The sequence below is a fragment of the Eulemur rufifrons genome, chromosome 5 (assembly GCF_041146395.1).
Source record: "Eulemur rufifrons isolate Redbay chromosome 5, OSU_ERuf_1, whole genome shotgun sequence".
In the NCBI taxonomy this organism is placed as follows: Eukaryota; Metazoa; Chordata; class Mammalia; order Primates; family Lemuridae; genus Eulemur; species Eulemur rufifrons.
Window position 1 is genome coordinate 31385307 of NC_090987.1, and position 19600 is coordinate 31404906.

Here is a 19600-nt window from a genome sequence, read left to right on the forward strand (position 1 = left end):
AGAGTTTATGATACAAAGCAGATGAAACTCCCTAAACTGTCATGGGGGTCCTTTCTGTTCTTCCAAATATATATCATCTGTTTCTCTATTAAAAAAAAAAGTCAAACATGTTTCTTTAGTATTGAACTTTTATGAATCCTTAATACTAATATTCACGTAAATCTCCTAAAATGCTTAGTCCTTAATGCCAATATTCACCTAAATCTCCTAAATTTTTCAGCATTCCAAATGTTTTAGGTGCTAAGCAGTTTCAGAAGGTGGATATAATTGACTTCATAATTCGGCAAACAAAAACTAGAGTACTACTGTGTGGCTATGCAGAGTTGCAAAGCAGCAGCCCTGCAGTGCTGAACAGGGCTGATTCCGAATTCATGGCCCACCCCACTCCCCACATACCAGTTCCTAGAGTTATTGCTCCCAAGAACACAAATTGGATTTGCTGATTTAAATTAAAATCCAAAGGACCATAAAATACTGGCTTAAAATTTTTCAACTTTTAAGTGTGTCATTAATCTTTGAATTCCTGAATTTTATCCTGTTCTTGCTTCAAACTAAATGCTAAGCAAGAGGTAGAATATCAGTAATGTAAATGCTGCTCAAGATGATGCATTTCTAATATATAATATATACCACCATTCCTCGGTGCCATTCTTCCTAAGCCTCATCCTTTTACTTTAGGGAAAAGTGGGGGCTGGGAATTACAATTGCATCAATTCTCTTTTTCTGCATTTCTATTCGATACAGGAGCCATTCTTAGAGATGGGAGAGTGTTAACATTTCCCATTTGCTCCCTGCATTCTGTAGGAATTGCCCTGAAGGAGGTTCCTTTCACTTCCCCAAACTGTTTATGGGCAGGTCTCCAGCTGAGTAATAAGTGTGAGGATAAGTAAAAATCCTAGAATTCCATAGTGGTGGAGAAGCTGTCACAGAAAGGTCACAGACACTCTGGAATTGGCAAAGATCTAAGGAGTCAAAAAGTCTCAGTGCGGATGAGAGGCAAAGGATCTAAACTGGCAAAAGATGTTAGTTAGCATCAGACAGCAGGTAGGCTACATCTTACCAAGGATGGGCCTGTTCACAGGTATGTAAGTCTCTAAGTCTAGATCTGTGTTACTCTGGGGGCTTGGGGCTGCCTATCATCCCTTAGTATGGAAATTCATTAGAGCCCTTTATAAATATTCCAGTCTTTTCTCTTTCCAGGCACATGGTAGAACTGTACTTCCCACCCAACTGAAGTTAAGTATGGCCACATGGCATGCTTTGGCCAGGGAAATGGGAGCATAAGGAAAATGGGTTATTTCCAGGTGAAAGCAGCAATGTGGAGAAGGATCTTCAGCCACCTACAGTGGCTAGATTGCAGGAGTGAGAAGGAAAACTTTGGTTTCTATATGCCATGAAATTGAGAGTTGTTTGTGACCTCAGGAAACCACACAGTATATGTAGAACACTTCATGCATCTATATCTTAGTTTTAGCATATATAAAATAAAATAATACATATCTCTAACCTACAAAATAATTTGAAACATTGGAAGAGAATTGTTACATTTATCTGAGCTGTTAAAAAACATCTTTTGGTAAGTTAACATGTTTCTACAAATGTGTAGTAATGAACAATCAAAGACTGGGAAGTTCATATGCATTAGAAGATAAAATTCATTCAAAATTAATCTATATATTTTGATAAAACTGATTAAGGCATTTGTATTTCTGAACTCTGATTAATTCAGTGAATTCATTGTTTCAGCATCTGAAAATCTGTGAACTATCACGTTATATAGGAATAGGCACAAAAAGTAAAGGGGACTTAAAAAAATATAAAAATAACTCTGTTGATCTCTTTAAAAGACATAAAGGTTTACAAAGCTTTCATGACTCAGGGTGTCTATGAGTCATCCTTACACGATGTTTATTTTGCAAAAATGCAAAGTCTAGCTTTATTTATGCAAATAAATGTACTTCTATTTTATATTAAGACGCAATGCTTTGTGATAAAAATACACATTCTGCTGAACTCTTTTTTTTTTAAAGAATTTATTCAGGTCTCTTTAAGCTATTCTGTAATAAAAGTATCTCCTAAATGTGAGATATTTTAAGAGTTAAAGCTATATCAAGATTGCCCTAAAACTTGGTTTTGTGAGAGGAAAATACTGATTGTTGAGAAAGGCAAAATGACTTTTTAAATGTGTGGAGATTAGGACAAATAAATTAAAAATGTAAATTAAATACTATATAAAGAAGTTTGTTAATTAAATCCATTGTTAACATGATCTCCTCCCATGTCAGTGTCCAGTGAAGAGGGTGAATAAATAATTTCATTGCCTACACAATTAAAGTACAAGGTAGGAACTCAAATTGTTGAATTAATGAAACAAATGGGCTCACCTACTTGGAAGTTAGGATTTAAAATTAGCCAGTATTCAAGAACTAACCTAAATTTCTTTTTCAGATAAGGCAAAAAAGAAAAGGCCAACATTATATTTTCATATTTCGTGATGGAGAATTCTGGGTTCTCATTTAAAAACTGACTTTGAAAATTTCATTGGCTTCAAAGATGTTTTCTGAAGATAAATTTTGGCCCCACCCACAGTAGGGCTTTTCTCTTTGTGGAGGTTGGATAGTCCTGTACGACAAATAATATAAGCCAAGTTTCTTATTTTTCTAAATCTCAGAAGTTGGCATAGCAAAGATTCACAATAAATGTGTGAACGATTTTTAAGTGGTCCAAAGAATATGAAATTAATTAAACATCTTTGGAATTAATAAGCTATATTTCTTCTTCCTCTGGTTCCCATCAACTATATCCAATTTTTAACAAACAAATGCAATTTTTCTTTGCTTAGTGTATGCTGTTGACAAAATGATATTAAAGTTGCACTTCAAGGCTAAACATTTTAAGAAAAATTTCTAAACAAGCTTTAAAATTTAAGATTACAATGTCATATTACATAAGTTATGAACTGCTTTCTTTTCCGGACCACATTGTGATCTAAAAAACCACTCAGTGTTTTCTAATGGTTGAAATTTAGGTTGTGTGCAATGAGATAATTTTAATTTAGTTGTGCCTCATTGACTTCTTCCTAATATGCTCTCCAACATTCTGGCCTAGATTTGTTGAACCATGTCACTTTTCCCACGCTATGACTCTTTTGAATATGAATCTCTCTGATTATACACACCTAATTCACCATACTTAAATTTCCACTGTCTTTCTTGTCATCACAATCAAGTTATACGTCACATTTGACAAAAAAGGAAATAGAGAACCCCCATTCCTCAAAAAAACCACCACCACCAAACAAACATGTTTTATCTTACTGACTCTACTTGACATATAAGATCATTAATGATCACTATGCTAGACAAAGAGTCTACAGTCAAAAGAATAATGATGTTTATAATGAAAAAGAATAAAGTAAAAAAAGGAATTACAGAGAAAAAATTTCCTCAAAATAGTCATTTGTTCATTCCTTAAATATGTATTGAGTGGTTTCTATGTATCAGTTTCTGAGAATACAAAGTGAGTAAGACACAAGACATGCCATTAGGGGCTCCCAGAATAGTGGGTGAGCTATGCAATTAAAGAAAGAACAGTGAAGGTGACTTAAGACGTCAACCTTGAAGGGGAAATAGGGTTTGCCCACAAAGGAGAGGAGTAATAGACATTCCAAGAAAAAAAAAATTGGTAGGTGGACTAGCACAAAGTAGGATAGTATATGGCATATCCTCGAGGCAACAGTTGTGTGAATTGTGTGTGATTAGTGTTGATGATAACCAGTGAAGCAGTGGTAACTATGTTTGAGAAATGGGCTGAAGCTTTGTGATGGACTGATGGACTTTGTAGCATATACTAAGGACACTAAGCTTTATTTTTGAAGAGCATAGTAAGCCACCAAAGATTTTTAAGTAGCGTGGCAATCCATTGATGTCTATAATTTTTAGAAGATAAGTGTGGTGCCAGCATAGAAGATATATGTCGGGGTTAGAGGGAAGGGTGTGGATGGGACCTAGAGACAGGAGAACAACTGCGAGACCACATAATACCAAAGTGAGATGATGAAAACCTGAAGTGGAGCAATGGGAAAGGGAATGGAAAGGAAGGATTTATTTAAAGATATTCAAAAAAAATGTGGTGATACTGGATATCAGCCAAGAGAAAGTAGAAAGAGTCAAAGTCAACAGCTGAAAGCGATGGATGGTAGTGGGGTGGATTAGAGATTAAAGAGATTAATTACCAGGGAGAGGGACCAGCTAGGGCCAGATAAAAGAACTGTTAAGTATTGCTGACAGCTCAGATAAGTCTGAAAACATGAATCTTTAAAGCAACACACATATGCATTTTTCTCCAGAAAGTCTAAACAAATAAGGTCACAATTACAAAATCAAAAAACTACCTGAAATCATTAATGATATCAGCAGACTATCTGCTATTTTCTCTAGAATGAAAAGTGTAAAAAAAAAAAATACTATAAAAGCAGTAGACTGAATTTCCATTTCTGGTAACAGCAATGAGATAATTTGGACTGACATATCCAGTGAGGTAAGTAAAGATATTTGAAATATAAAAAGAGCAAAGAGCTAATGAGATCGTGAGGATTTAGCACATGATAATTTAGGAGAAGATCAGGAGTCAGAGAGGTAAGCTCATTTTTAAAAGCTTTTGTCCTTGGGCGTGTGACTATTAGGAAAAAAGATGTGAGAAACCAGGCAGCCGTATGTGCTTCATGGAAAAGTCACAGTCCTTGGCCCTCAGGTGGGGGCTTTAATTAACTAACCCAACTTTAAGTTGGGATCTTGACAGGCCACACCTTCCTTCAGGGTAGGAGTGAAACTACCATTCCTCACATAGATTTGCAGCCTTGCTACTTGTCACAGAGGTGATCCAGAGAACCTTAGGTGTTGTGCTTTGTCTAAGGTGATTCTGGTCTGATATCATCCCCAGGTGCCTGGTAGAAGCAAACCAAAGTCTTCTCTGGAGGAAAAACATCGTCATTTAAGTCTCAACACAAACTGTCATGTAATTTTAAAAATATATTTCCAGCATATAGTCAAAGATATCCAAGCAACCAAGAAAATAAGACACCGTGAGTGAGAACTGGCAGGAACAGTAATAATAGAAAGACATCCAGTAGCACTTGAGATGTTATAATTATCAGAAATACATTATGAAACGGCTCTTACTATGTTCAAAGAAATAAAAGCCAAGCTTGACAATTCCCTCAGAGAACTAGAAACTACAAAAGTGACATAATAGTAGCAAAGAAATATTTGCCTGTTTTCCTGTCAACACTATTTGGCCACATAGTTTAAAATTTTTACATTTTAAAATTTAACTTTGTATTTTTTGTTTGTTTTTCTTTTGACACACTGAAAAGAAAAAATCCACAATGATAAGTCTAATAAAATTTTAATTTATGTTCACAGTTTGGTCAGAAATGTATTAAAGTCAATGGAATGCCTACACGTTTGTGTGTGTACCTGTGCGTGGTGAGCACACAGGTGTATGCATTCACAAACTTCTTAAAAGCACTTGTGATTACACTCATTACTCCGCCCCTCCAATTCTAGAAGAAGATGGTGGGAAGACCCTTTCAGACATCGGCCTAGGCAAAGAAGTTTTGAAGAGGACCCCCAAAGCAATCACCGCAGCAAGAGAAATAAGTAAATGGGATCTGATCAAATTAAAAAGCTTTCGCACAGCCAAGGAAACTATCATTAGAGGGAATAGACAGCCTACAGAATGGGAGAAAATATTTGCTCTCTACACACCTGTAAAGGTCTGATAACAAGAATCTAACTAGAACTTAAAAAAAAATCAACAAGAAAAAAAATCAAACAACCCCATCAATAAATGGACAAAGGAAATAAACAGAAACTTTTCAAAAGAAGACAGAATAATGGCCAGCAAACATATAAAAAAATGCTCAACATCTCGAATCATTAGAAAAATGCAAATTTAAACCACAATGAGATATCACCTAACCCCAGTGAGATTGGCCTCTATCAAAAAAAATCCCAAAACAACAAATGCTGGTGAGGATGTGGATAAACGGAAACACTCTTACACTGCTGGTGGGACTGCAAATTGGTGCAACTTCTGTGGAAAAGAATTTGGAGATACTTCAAAGAGTTAAAAATAGAAATACCATTCGATCCAGCAATAGCACTATTTAGGTATCTACCCAAAAGAGCAAAAGACATTCTACAATAAAAACATCTGTACCTGAATGTTTACGGTAGCACAATTCACTATTGCAAGGATGTAGAAACAACCCAAGTGCCTGTAAATTCATGAGTGGATCATTAAAATTTGGTATATGTATAAAGTGGAATATGACTCAATTATAAGAAATGACAGTGATCTAGCACCTCTTATATTTTCCTGGATTGAGCTTGAGCCCATTATCCGCAGTGAGGTATCACAAGATCGGAGGAATAGCCTCCACATGTTCTTGCCATCAAATTGGCACTAACTGATCAACACTATGGTGCTCACATGGTAGTAATATTCTCCAGGGATTGGGGGCGTGGAGGGGGCAAACTCACAACTAATGGACACGGTGAGCATTGTAGAGGGGAAGGGCAAGCCTCTAAACCTCACTTGGGTGAGGCAAAGACATAAAATGTAACCAAAATGTTTGTATCCTCATGATATCCTGAAATAAAAATAAATAAAAATGTATATTTCCGTTAAACAAAAAAAAAGCAACTGTGATTTCTGCCAGGTTCATTCCTATTGTTGACCCTTGAGGACACAGCTGGGTAGCACAATGTCACCAGACGTCCCATGTGACCAGGGGAAAATTTACAAAGGTGCCATCCACTCATAAGGAAATGAAAATTAGCTGCAGATTTTATAACCTAAGGGTTAATTATAATTGTTACCAAAGTTTAACTATGATTTAACAAATTCTCAAACTGTTTGAAGATTATATATCAAAAAGCAAATATTTCTGATGTACTTAGCAAATACTTCTGATGTACATTTACTTTAAAAGTCTCTAGAATCAGATTCTTCCTTGAGGATAGGTCCTCACTGCCAAGCAAAGGAGAGCAGTGAGCAATGACATTCATCAGGGGTCTCCAGGGAAGAGGAGGACTTGGGGGTGCCGGAAAGAGGGCAGAGAATGGAGGGAGGGAACATTCAAACTAAGCTCTGCCAGCTGCACATTTTGTTTGGCCTCCCTAGATTATTTAGTAGTTGTAACATCAAGTGACCCTATCAATGAAATACCCCTTTTCCATTTTAGAAGAGTAACACAGTATATTACTTAATTCTTATCAAAGTTGAGTGAAAGATTCATATTAAGCCCTTCCTTGTTTATACCTAGTTTAGTCAATTTAGTACAATAGAATCTGTCTATCTGACCGAACAAAAACTGGCCAGTTACATTTAACAACTATTCAGCCCCACACTCTGCAATAAGAGAGTCAGCAGATTTATTTTCCCCATATAAAGTAGAATTTCCAATTCACACCATGTACTCTGTGACTATTATGGACAGTATTTATTCAGAAGGAATGCTGTGCAAGTTTGGAAAAGCTGTCTCTAAGAGCAGAGGGAGAGGTTATTAGGCAAAACAAGAAACAAAATCTATACAAGGGCAAAACTTGAGAACTAAAGTTTGTCATTCTTCCTTTTCAAGGAAAAAAGTTTTTAAGTCCTTAAAACAGTGTGGCAATAGCAAATTAGACAACCCTTCCTCTCCCTCCTCTTCTCTCAAGCTCTGTATAATCATAATGCCTCCATTCACTTAGCAAATATCAGCTTTTTAGGAGGACAGGAACCTGCTTGGAATTAATGAGGTAACACCAAAAAATAACTTCTATTAATAAATTGTTCTCTCCTACAGAAATTGTCTGTATTTTCTCAGTTGCTTTTTAAAAAGTAGAATACCTTGAAAGGCTCCTTATGCCCTTTTAGACCACCTTAAACCAGGTTTCCCCTCCCTTTTTTTTTTTTCCTTTTTCTATTTTTTTAAATTAGGAAGTGACTTAGTGCCATGCAAGGGAACCTGAACTCTGTCACACAATAATACGGTTTTATCCCATGGCATAATGACACAGTAACATTCAGTCTGTTGTGACACAGATCTGCTGATACTGTAACTCAATAAACTCTGGGCACTTAAAGCAAAGAGCTAATAGACAAAAAAGCAAGTAAGGGTAAAGGTAAAACTGAAGTCACAGGTCTGCAAAATAAATTTCAAAAATAGGCTAAAATATTCTATTTCTTGCCACTGCACAAAATATAAAATGCCACTATCTCAGGAAAAGTAAGCAAGTTACAACAGTGAAATATCTTCATTATCACCTTTTCATTCACACAAACAAAAAAGGAAAATTCGACATTAACCTTCCCAGAGAAGCGATGCACCCTAAAACCAATCCTTTCACTTACCCTAGAATGTGCACACCATGATCTCTTAAATCCTTTTAATCCCAGTACATCCAGAACATATATGAATTCTTAGCATGTTCACTTAAAGAACAAACTCGAAGCAAATTGTTAGGTATAACGGATCATAACAGAACTCCCTGAAATTCTAGGGAGAGAGATGTGTTTAAAATCCAGCTTCTAGATCCTGGTGTATACCGTGTCTATCTTTAACTTGAAAATGATTTGGTTTCACATTCCATTGAAGTCCCACTGGCAGATGCCTTTGGTAAGCTCACCAATGGCAGGCTCTCACGCGCCCGCCCTCCACCCCCTCCCTGGGACTGAACTTCCGCTGCTACATCTAACGCTGATTTACTCAGCTGTCTCTTTACCTGTCTCTGAGTGGGTAAAAGGAGATGTTTTCATTGATGGCTATTACGGAAACACTTGGAAACTGAACATCAGCCCGTGGACTCGCTGTGCTTCCCCTGCCATCCCCTCCCCCTGCTCACTGCCAGAAACCAACTGACTTCCAAACTTGGCTGCCTGAAAAAGAATGTTCTCTGATTGGCATTCCTGGAAGCAGAAAGCAAGGCAGCTCAAGTTCTGTACTGTTACTCAGCATGAATAACTTCCCAGGTACACATAATACAAACAAGTAACATTCCCGGATTTTTTTCTTAACTCTGAGCAGAATTGAGCAAATATTTTGAGGCATTAAAATAGTTTTGGAGTAGGACAGCATATTTGTTTTAACAGCCACATATAATGTTACCCAGAATGGCTATGGCTTCAGTAAAAAAGTGAAATGGCAAATTTTGTGTTAGAAGTTGAATGAGCCTTAGTGAATGAGCTGGGACTCATTAGAGGAAGAAATAGCCACTGCTTGACAGTATTCTGTTGAATCTGTGGATTTTCTGTGAGAGAAAAACTTGCTTGTAGGAATTGTGGGAAAACTGATTTCAAATGACCTATATTTTAAATTCCAAACAGTAGGAGAGTGCAAAACACACTTCTACCACCCTATTAAACCTTCTTTTTCAGGACTGTCTTGCAAAACTTTAGTGAGGACTAGGAAAGAATGTGTGTGTGTGTATATGTGTGTGTGTGTGTGTGTTTGAACAAGGAGAAATTGAGTGAATGGAAACTAGGAAAAAGATACATTTTATGAAATAGAGCCTGACAAAGATTAATAATGGGGGTCCCCTTAAGTCACCACTAATTTACTTGTATTTAACATTTGTTTAGTGGTTACTGGGGCCAAAAAGTCTCCTGTTTCTGAAAAATAATTTACCTCTTTAGGGTCAAAACATGCAATTCTAGGGACCAGGCAACTTCTTCAAAGGCCTGATAAAGGATTTATAATTTTGGTAAATGAGCATATCTCAACCCCAAGCAGTTTGGGGTTTCCAAAGTTCATCTGGCTGTGGCTGCCAACTCTGGGCAACTGTCAGCTGGCTGGGCTCAGGGTAGCCGTGTGGCTGCAGCTGCTCCTTGGAACTTATATGGACATCTCAAAAATATTCTACTATAGAAGTTTGACTCCAGAAAGAAAGTTTTAGGTTGTCTTTTATCACATCTAGAACAAGATCATAATAAGGAACCATGAGTAAAAACTTGATTAACTGACATCACATTACTAATTTATTTTGGTGATATTTTGATGCTCCATATAGATTGGTGGCATACTAGCTTTTAATCTAATGGCATCACTAGATGTCTTTTTAAAAAAGATTAAAAGAAGGGAAAAGGGGAGGAAGAAACTTTCTTTACTCTTATCCCCAAAGTTGATTATCTCGGGGAACCTGCAGGCTATCTGCAATGCTAATAGATAAAGGCATTCAAATGACTTCATAAATAAATGGAAAGAAATAACCCCATAGTCCAGAGAGCACACATCTCTGTGCCCTTGCTTCTTTTTCTCTCTGTCAAAAACACTCCTCTACAAGGCTAATAGATGGTGTCAAAACATAAGTGAATTAAGAAGAGGGGAGGGAGTTGCTGGCAGGCCGCCTGGTTCACCATCAGCGACACTGCTCACATCTGTTGTGTCTCTGAGTGAGCACTAGCACGTAACTGACACTCAAGAAATGTTGGTTAAAAGTGAAGAACCGCTTGTGTACAAGTGTGTATTTTAACCTATGGAAAATTATTATTTCTTGGCCCATATCTTAGCATTTGCCTTGGGAAAAATATACCTCTCTTCAAACAATTAACCAAAAGGTTATATGGAATGTATATTATGTACCAAGCACCTTTACTGAAACTAAAAAAAAAATCATTAAACACCGTGTGTCAATTGTAATAAGATATAGATGATGTGCTTGTTCTTCTTGGTTTCTAAGACCATAAATATATATGGTCAAGGTCAAGACTGAATGTGTTTGTTCAATAAACATCCAATGTGCTATGGGTACTCCATAAAACAAAACAAAACAAAAAAACAAAACAACAACAACAACAACAACAACAAAATAAACACCGTGTGTGTGTGTGTGTGTGTATGTGCATGTGTGATTGACTCTAAATACTTACACAGCAAATATTTGTTAAGATCACTTCTGCTGATCTTGCTGGCTTGTAAGAAAAATAAAGAAAAAAGGAAATGTTAAGTTCTCTAATATTTCCCAGTAACTGTAACAATTTTCTTTTTGAATTGTTACTGGCCATTCCTTACAGTGCAACATTCATCAATCAGATGTCTCCTTAGGTTCCCAACTTTATCTCCACTTATATTTTCATCTGCGCCAATCTTACAAATTTCAGAACACTTCACAGAGTAATAGGAGCATTAGTCCAGACACAAGATTAAGTGAGCAAGATTTTTTTTTTCTTTTTGCTCCCTAACCTTCACAAGGCAATTGATAAGATTTATAATGGTTAGAACTCAGTCTTTATCATGAGTAAATGTTGTTTTCCTTTTTCATAAGCACTAACATGAGAGTTAGGATTTGATCAGAAAAATAGCTTCCAAGGCTTGTTTCCAAAGAAAACTGGGCATGTAACAGGCAAATTGGATACCCCTGATTTATTATGAACAAGCAGTTAATCTCTGCTTCGTTCTCCAGAATTAGGCTGTATTAGCACAGTTCTGTGGATGGTAAATGCTGGTAGCAGTCTCCCTACAGGGGTGAACAAAGTGTTCAAACACAGTCTTAGCCACTCTGTGAGGCATCTATGTGTATGAAGAACCTGGTCACTGAAAAGCAAATGATCTTTGCCATTTTTTTCCCCTTCTTGTTGTCCTTAAGAGACTAGCACAGGTGTTATTTTCAGGGTGATAGTTTTGCAGCAGATTTTTGTTTTAGTCTTTTGTATATCGTTTATTTTTAAAAGCAAATACTATTTATGCAAAAATACATTTTTGGGGGGAATCGTGGTTTTGTTAAAACTGAAAAGATTAATAGATCCAAGTAGTAATTGTTTGAAAAGTAATTAAAAAATAGACACTGTGCAAGAAAAAGTACAAAAACTATATATAAAAAACATTGGAAAACAGGGGCTTTAACAACATATATAGAAGAAATTCAAAACAGCAGCATGTGTAATCCTATTAAATGCCAATCAACTTAAAAATATATCCAGCAATCCCTCTGCTGGATATATGTCCAAAGGAAATGAAATCACCACCTCCTAAAGATATCTGCACTCCAATATTCACTGCAGCATTATTCACAATAGCCAATATGTGGAAACAACTAAAGTGTTCATTGACAAAAGGATGAATAAAGAAATTGTGACATGCGCACACACACATAGTGGAATATTGTTCAGCCTTGAAAAAGAAGATCCTGCCATTTTTGACAAAAATGGATAAATCCAGATGACATTATACTAAGTGAAATAAGCCAGATGAAGAAAGAAAAATACTGTATGATCTCATTTTTATGTGGAATCTAAAAAAAAAAAAATCAAATACATAGAAATAGAGTAAACAGTGGTTATCAGGGTGAGAATGGGAAGATGTAGGTCAAAAGGTACAAAAGTCATAATTATGTAGTATGAATAAGTCTGGAGATTAGGTGTACAGCGTGAGGACTATAGTTAATATTGTACTGTATACTGGTAATTTGCCAAGAGAGTAGATTTTAGGCACTCTTACCATACACACACACAAACACACACACATGAAGGTAACTATTTGAGATGATGCCATATTAATTTATTTAACTGTAGTAATCATTTCATTGTGTATATCAAAATAAGTTTTAATATATCAAAACATCATGTTATATATCTTAAGTACATTTAAAAATGAAAAGGAAAACCACAGCAGCATGCTATATGTAATACAATTAAATGTAATAAACTTAAAAATTGGAAATGAACACACATTTTGTATGCCTATTGTATAGAAATAACCTTAATCATGGAAAGAGCCATATGTACAAATATACCAATTATAGTAGGTTTGTTTGGTAGAGAATAATGGGGAAAATAACAGTTTTGATGACACCAGAATGAAACAGGCTAATGATTAGGTTAAAAATCAGCATATAAGTGTATGTGTACCATGACTTCAACTATATTAGAACATCTGTAGGCACCAGAGAGAAAGATAAAGGCTAGAAGAAGTCCTACCAAAATGATGTGTGGGCTCTTTTTAAAAAATCTTATTCCACTTTTCATAGATTTTCTGTAATGAGAGTATTTGACCTTGTAATTTACACAAACACACACCTTAAAAATATTCATGTAAGAGTAATTATAGCCTTTTCTCAATTCCTTATTTTCCTCTTTGTCCTTGAAGAGGCAACTCTATTTCTCTTTTCTGGGTCTCTGTTGCAGGAGAATTTGGGGAGGGGAGCAGAGGGGAATGGAGATGCTCTTTAATGCGGAAAAAGATGTACACAAGGCTTAAGAAAGGGAGAGGATTCTTTCACTGATTCCTTCTCATCTGGTACTACTCAGCCATTAAAAAAATTGGCGATCTAGTATCTTTTATAACAACCTGAATGGAACTGAAGACCATCCTCCTAAGTGAAGTATGGCAAGAATGGAAACAAACACCACATGTACTCAATACTAACTTGGAACTAATCGATTAACACTTAGGTGCACATATGGAAGTAAAACTCAATGGAAATCAAGCAAGTGGGAGGGGAGAGCAGGGATGGGTAAACTCAAACCTAATGGGTACAATGCACACTACCTGGGTGAAGGGCACACTTATAACTCTGACTCAAACTGTACAAAAGTAAATCATGTAACCAAAACATGCATACCCCATAATATTCTGAAATTTTTAAAACAGTGAATAAGTATGAAATAAATGTAAAAGTAAAAGTTAATAAATGATTTACATTAAAATAAAATAAATTATTTACATTAAAAAGAAAAGAAAAAAAGGAAGGGAGGGAAATACCCAAGGAAAAGAACAATCTTAAAAGAAATGTGAGAACGAGAGAAGAGAGAGTAGGGAACAGAATCTGGCACAGTATAGGTGGGGGTCAGACTGTCAGCCAGATTGGGGAGCAGCTACTTTGACGAGGTAGACTCAAATGTCCAATCCATATTTGAAATCCAAATGAAGAACTGGTCCTAATCCAAATGCTTTGAGATGTATCCAGGGTTAGAAATAGGATAATTCTGTTTTATATGATAAAAAGAAAATGATGGGTGTCATTTTCTAAACCAGGTGGAGTTTATTCATTTGTATTCTGGAGGCTGGGAAGTTCAAGATACACAGTTGAATCTGGTGAGGGCCTCATGCTGCTTCATAGCGTGGTGGGAGAGCAGAAGAGGAAGCTGGCACACAGAAAGAGATCCAACAGAAGAGGCAGCCTCACCATATAACAACCTCGCAGTAACCAAAGAACTTGCTCCCATGAGAAAGGCATTGCTCCCTCTTAAGGACCTAATCACCTCTTGGAAGCACCATGTCCCAACATAGTCACATTGGGGACCACGCCTCAACCATAGCAATTTAAAAGCAGTTTTTCTCCAGATGAGCATACAGCTATCAGTGTTTTTCAAACTTGTTTTTTTGCTATGAAATCCTTTATTCAAAAGAAACAGTTCACTGAAGCCTAACAATGACAAGGCATAGCTCCTTTACCAGAAACTCAGGTGTGAGACCTGTGGTCCCACCTACTCAGCCCCTTCTTCCATGAAGCAGTCCCCGTGGGGACTCCAGATGCCCTCCAGGAACCTGGGAATCATGGCTTGGAAGCCTCAGAGCTCTAGTATTCATGGCATTCATGTTAAAAAAAATATTTAGCTTTTATAAATTAACAAAAATTTATGCACATATGTTTAAAAGCCACATAGAACTGTACAGCTTAAAAGAATGTCCCATCCACCTCTCTCCACCATTGAATCCCAGAGGCAAGAATCTTCAACTCATAACTGTTAATTATACTGATTACTCCATATTCTCAAATGATACTCTCATATACCTATTTTCTGATGTTTTTCAAATGTTGATATAATCTGTTGGCCTCCTACTGTGGAAGATAAGGATTCAGCTATTATATACTCTCCTGATGTGTGTACCTTTGTCTCTGTCTTTCTCTTTCTTTCCTGCCTCCCTGTCACTTTTTCTCATTCTTATACCACCTTTAGGTGTGTGCATGCACACACACACACACACACACTCTCTCTCTCTCTCTTCCCTTTCCTTAAACTTCCCAATTTAATTACACAAGAATTTTAGGTGAAGCAGTAATCAGTGTTTGCATTATTTTGGGTATGTATATATTATTCACATGTAAGCCACATGGGGATTTATAATTACATTTCTTTTACACATTTTTCTTTTCCCTGACATTAGTAGTTTTGTCATATTTTTGTTTGCTTAATATTCTATCTGCCCATAATGACATTTTCCCAAACTCTCCAATATATATGCAAACAATTCTCTTAATATAGTCAAATGTAGTAGTTATTTATTTTTTTTTTCAGCACCCTGGGACTGTGCTTTGCCTCTTTCTAGTATTTCGTTCTGTCCCCAGAATACTTTCTTTTCCTCTTTCTTGACTGACACTCTCATGGGGATGGGGGGTGGGGAGGCATATACTGTAGTAGCTTCCTAGGAAAGATGCTTGGGAAAAATATATTTTTGGGGGGAGAACTTACATGTTTGAAAATATTTTTTAATTCTCTTCTCATATTAATTGTTAATTTGGCTAGATACAGAATTTATTGTTCAGTAATATTTTTCCTTCAGACATCTCAAGCAACTTCTTCACTGCCTTTTAGTTTTTGGTGTTATCTAGAAGTCATTTTGTTCCCTGATTCATTTTCTTTGACTTTCCATCTTTCCTTCTTTTGTTCCTTAGATCATTCATTCCTGCCTTCCTTTTCCCCTCTTTCCCTCTCTCTGCTCCTTCCTCTCTCTCCCTCTCTCTGGAAACATTTATTATTTCTTCTTTGTCCCTGGTGTTCTACCGTCTCACGACAGTTTACCTTGGTGTGCTACCCACCCCCCATCCCCCATTGATCGTGTTTGAAACTCAAGGGACTTTTCCTTATTCTTTCAGTTCTGGGAAATTTTATTATGTATTTTTAGCAATTTCTGACCTCCGTTTCCTCTGTTCTTTCATTCTGAAACTGAAGTCCTTTTAATTGAATATTGGATCCCTACTGATAACTCTAATTATATTATCTTTGCTCTTCTTTTCATCTTCTTTCTGTCATCTCCTCTCTGGGAGAATTTCTCATCTCTCTTCTGTTGAATATTTTATTTCTGGTAACATATTTTTAATTTCTAAGAATTCTGTCTCTAATTTCTCCTTTTTTCATAGTACCATGTTCTGTTTCATGGACACATTTCTTTTCTATTATCTAGAAGAATATACATTTTAGCTTTTATAAACTTTGTTTCCTGCAAGATCTTTGTTTTCATTAACTTTCTTGTTAGTTAGTTACTTTGTTTGTTTTGGTCTCTTTTACGTTGGAGACTTTCTTCCAAATCTGGTATTTTTTAGTTGTCCGCTCAAGAAATGTATGATGGGCTACAGGGCATTACCATAAAAACATTAGACAAAGCTCAGTTGTTTCACTAAAACACCCTCAAGAGTAATGAGGTTTCTGCCCCTTTGGGTAGTCAGATCCTCCAGAAAGGTGCCTCCTCCAATGTCCTGCCTAGAAGGCACAGCCTGGTTGCCAGTGTCCTGGTGGCTGAGGTGCATAAGAAGGCTTGAAGGAGAGGAGAGTTTGTTACTACTCAGCATGTGGATTTCTACTCAGTCTCCCAGATTTCAGTACTGCACCTCACCCTCACCTGCCACTGTTTCCAATACTGCTGAGTTGGTAGCCACCCTAGTTAAGTTACTCCAGAGAATAACACCCTGCCCCATGTCTCTTGCATGGTGAGGGAAGCATAGTTGCCAGGCTGCCAGGGTTGAGGAGGGGATTTGAGAGTCCAGCTGCTCTTTTTAAGGATTTTAATCAGCTCTGTTTTCAGCCCAAAGTCTCTCCATTAGCTTCAACAATCCTTTTTGTCTCCAATCCTTGAGTCTTTCCAGGGTTGTCTACAGAGTTTCCATTGCTTCTCATTGGCATTTCCTTTGTAGACACCTGGGTTTCTACAACTCTGCATAGCTAAATCAAGTACCACTCATCCATTCCGCTTCTATCTCCCCCTCCAAAAATATATCAATAGCTCTCTGCTGTTGTATTCTCTCCCATTTTCTTTATTCCAATGATATTTTTAAATTGTCAGCATAGGGGTTACTTTGCAAGGGAGAGGATGAAATTAAGCATGTGTTCCATCTACCACTTTAACTGTGATTTTCTGTCTATACCCTTTAGCACTGCTTTAACAAGGAATAAGTTTTCAAACATTCTCCAAAATGGATCCCACCAAATTCAACAGCTGTGTGTGTGTGCACGTGTGTGTAACAACATAATATTTCCTATTTCTCCACAAACACATCCAATGCTAAAATGAAAGATAAATCTTAGCAAGGCATATAATCATCTGTATCAGACACAGTGAAGTATAACATTCAATTAAAATAGAGATCTTTTTATTTTGAAATTCCTTGTGGTTCCTTATATTAAAATTTTCACCATATCTGAGGAATTAAATATCTGAACATATATATTATGAAAAATTCCTTCATGCAAAAACTACATCTTAAAAAGTGAAAATACATGTCTTTTGTAACTGAAGTTTTGTCTAAACTATCAATTAAACCATAACTCAGTCAAGACAAGCAAAATTATCTTAAAATTATCTTAGCAGTCATTTTGCATTTGCTTTTTGTTGGAAGGCAATGTTAATTCCAATAGTGAAGTCATTTCTCTTCTAAGTTGTCATGGTCAGCTGCATATGGACCACATTTGTGTATTTTGATATTTGAGGTAAGATTTGTCTTCAATCTTTTTATACAATAGTTCTGTTCATTATAATATGTCAATCTGGAGACATCAGTTTTCTAGAAGATATATTGTACCTTATTTCTTCAAGAATATCCCATCAACATTGAAACTACCTTCTACTCTTAGAGAGATGTACACATTATATTATTTGTACAGCTATATGAGCTAGCCATGGGTAAAAAGTTAAAGGTCATCCTTAACAATCTTTACATCACATTTGCCCTCTTTTTATGCAGTCTGCTCACCTATCTCCATCAGTACTGCCCTTCAACCCAGCCAAAGGGGGTGAGGAGGTGGGGTTCCCTGCCCTGGACCTCACACTTCAGAGGGCCTTGCTGCTCTAGTCTTCCTCTGCCTAGGTCATTCCCCACAGAGCTATGAGTTAGAAAAAGAACAAGTGACTCTCTTCTATACTATGCTCTAAATACTTGAGACTATGGAGTTCCCTGCCCCAAAGGCCCTGAGATTGTGTCCAGGTCTGTCTTCCCAAGGGACACTTGCCTTTAGTATACACATATTGGAGACTTAGGGGTAGTTGAGGGGTTGTTGTTTGTGGGGATGTGGGTGCAGGGTATATTAACCAAGTTTGGAACAATGTGCTGTGATGTTCACACACACATCTGTGCAAGGCCCTTTCAGATATAAGACAAAACTAGGGATGGGAAGAGAGAATAGAGTGTCTGGGTGCCATTGCTGTCTGAGCTGCCACATTTAAGAGAATTTAAATTGAACTTGGACTGAAAAGTCATTATGAAGACACACTTATCAAGGTAGGAAAAAGCATATTTGATTCAATAGTTTGTAAGTCTGATTTATAACTTTTAAATATTTAGACATCTCGTCTGTGTGTCCCCGTTTGTATTCATGGCCCAGGTGCTGCAAAATATCAGGGGCAGGCCTCACTGCCATATCGCCCTCATGTTTACACTGCTGTGTCCTAAAAGTAAGTGAGTGCCTTTCCACACTTTCTCTTCTCTATCAAAGTTATGTGTCCTGAACAACAAAGTCTCAAAATCATATTTCTTCAGCAAGTTGAAGACCCAAAGAAAGTGAAATAGATTAATTTTCAAAATGAGATTATCCCTTCCTTGGAGAGAAGAATTCTACAGCTGTCATCACTTCTGGGGACTCAGCAAAATGGGGCACGCCTTCACCACAGAGCAGGGTGAGGACAACCAGCCCAACTGTTAACAAACTTCTAGCAGCTGCATATGGGCTGGTGTCACAGATTAGGATCCTGAAGCAGTCGACCACAGAAAGAATCTGTACCTGCCTGATGACTCTCCCACAGGCCTTCACAGAATATTTCAGAGTGGTTGATACGGGAGAGAGCTAATGGGGATCCCCTCAAGGTGCACAGTCCTAGACTTGTGCATTACAGTAGTTCTCCAATGGTGCAGAGAGTTGTCCTTACGCCTGGGCAGCTGGAGGATGTAAAGACGTAAAAGATAGAAAGATGTCCTCTGGTTTAGAAAGGACAGAAAGATGTCCTCTGGCTTGGAAATGTTGGCAGCCAGGCTTTAAGTATTCAGAAATCTCTGCAGCATTGCCAATCCCAGTCTTGCTAAAGGGAAAGTTCTATATCCTCTTTAAATATGTCTAAAGCCATTGACGAAGGAAATCCAACTAAAGCTGTGGCAAAGCTTACATTTAGATCTAACACATATTAGATTGATTCGGTCTCCTTATCCACCAGCCCCAACACACATTAGCAGCCTAACAGAGAAGGGAGTGAGCCCTTTTCTGTGAGTAAATATTATTTACTTTTCATCCCTTGTGGTAGGTAAATGAACTCTCTCAATTTTTTCCTACCTTATTTCACCCTCATGTTGAAAGATATATTTGCTGAGCATACAATTCTATGAAAAACTATGCTATTACCCACAAAGGCTGA

General features: G+C 37.0%; 1 protein-coding gene across 19 annotated transcripts in view; it reads right to left on the reverse strand.

Moving 5' to 3' along the window:
- DTNA (dystrobrevin alpha) overlaps positions 1 to 19600 on the reverse strand; it is a 341246-nt gene that overhangs the window by 243507 nt on the left and 78139 nt on the right. For 7 of the 19 annotated variants that reach the window (XM_069468464.1, XM_069468482.1, XM_069468479.1 and 4 more), the window contains exon 1: positions 8401 to 8602. The exons of the other annotated variants lie outside the window; for them this stretch is intronic. The gene's annotated coding sequence lies outside the window, so the exon portion shown is untranslated. Of the gene's footprint in view, positions 1 to 8400; positions 8603 to 19600 lie in introns of those variants that run through there. 19 annotated transcript variants of the gene reach the window in all.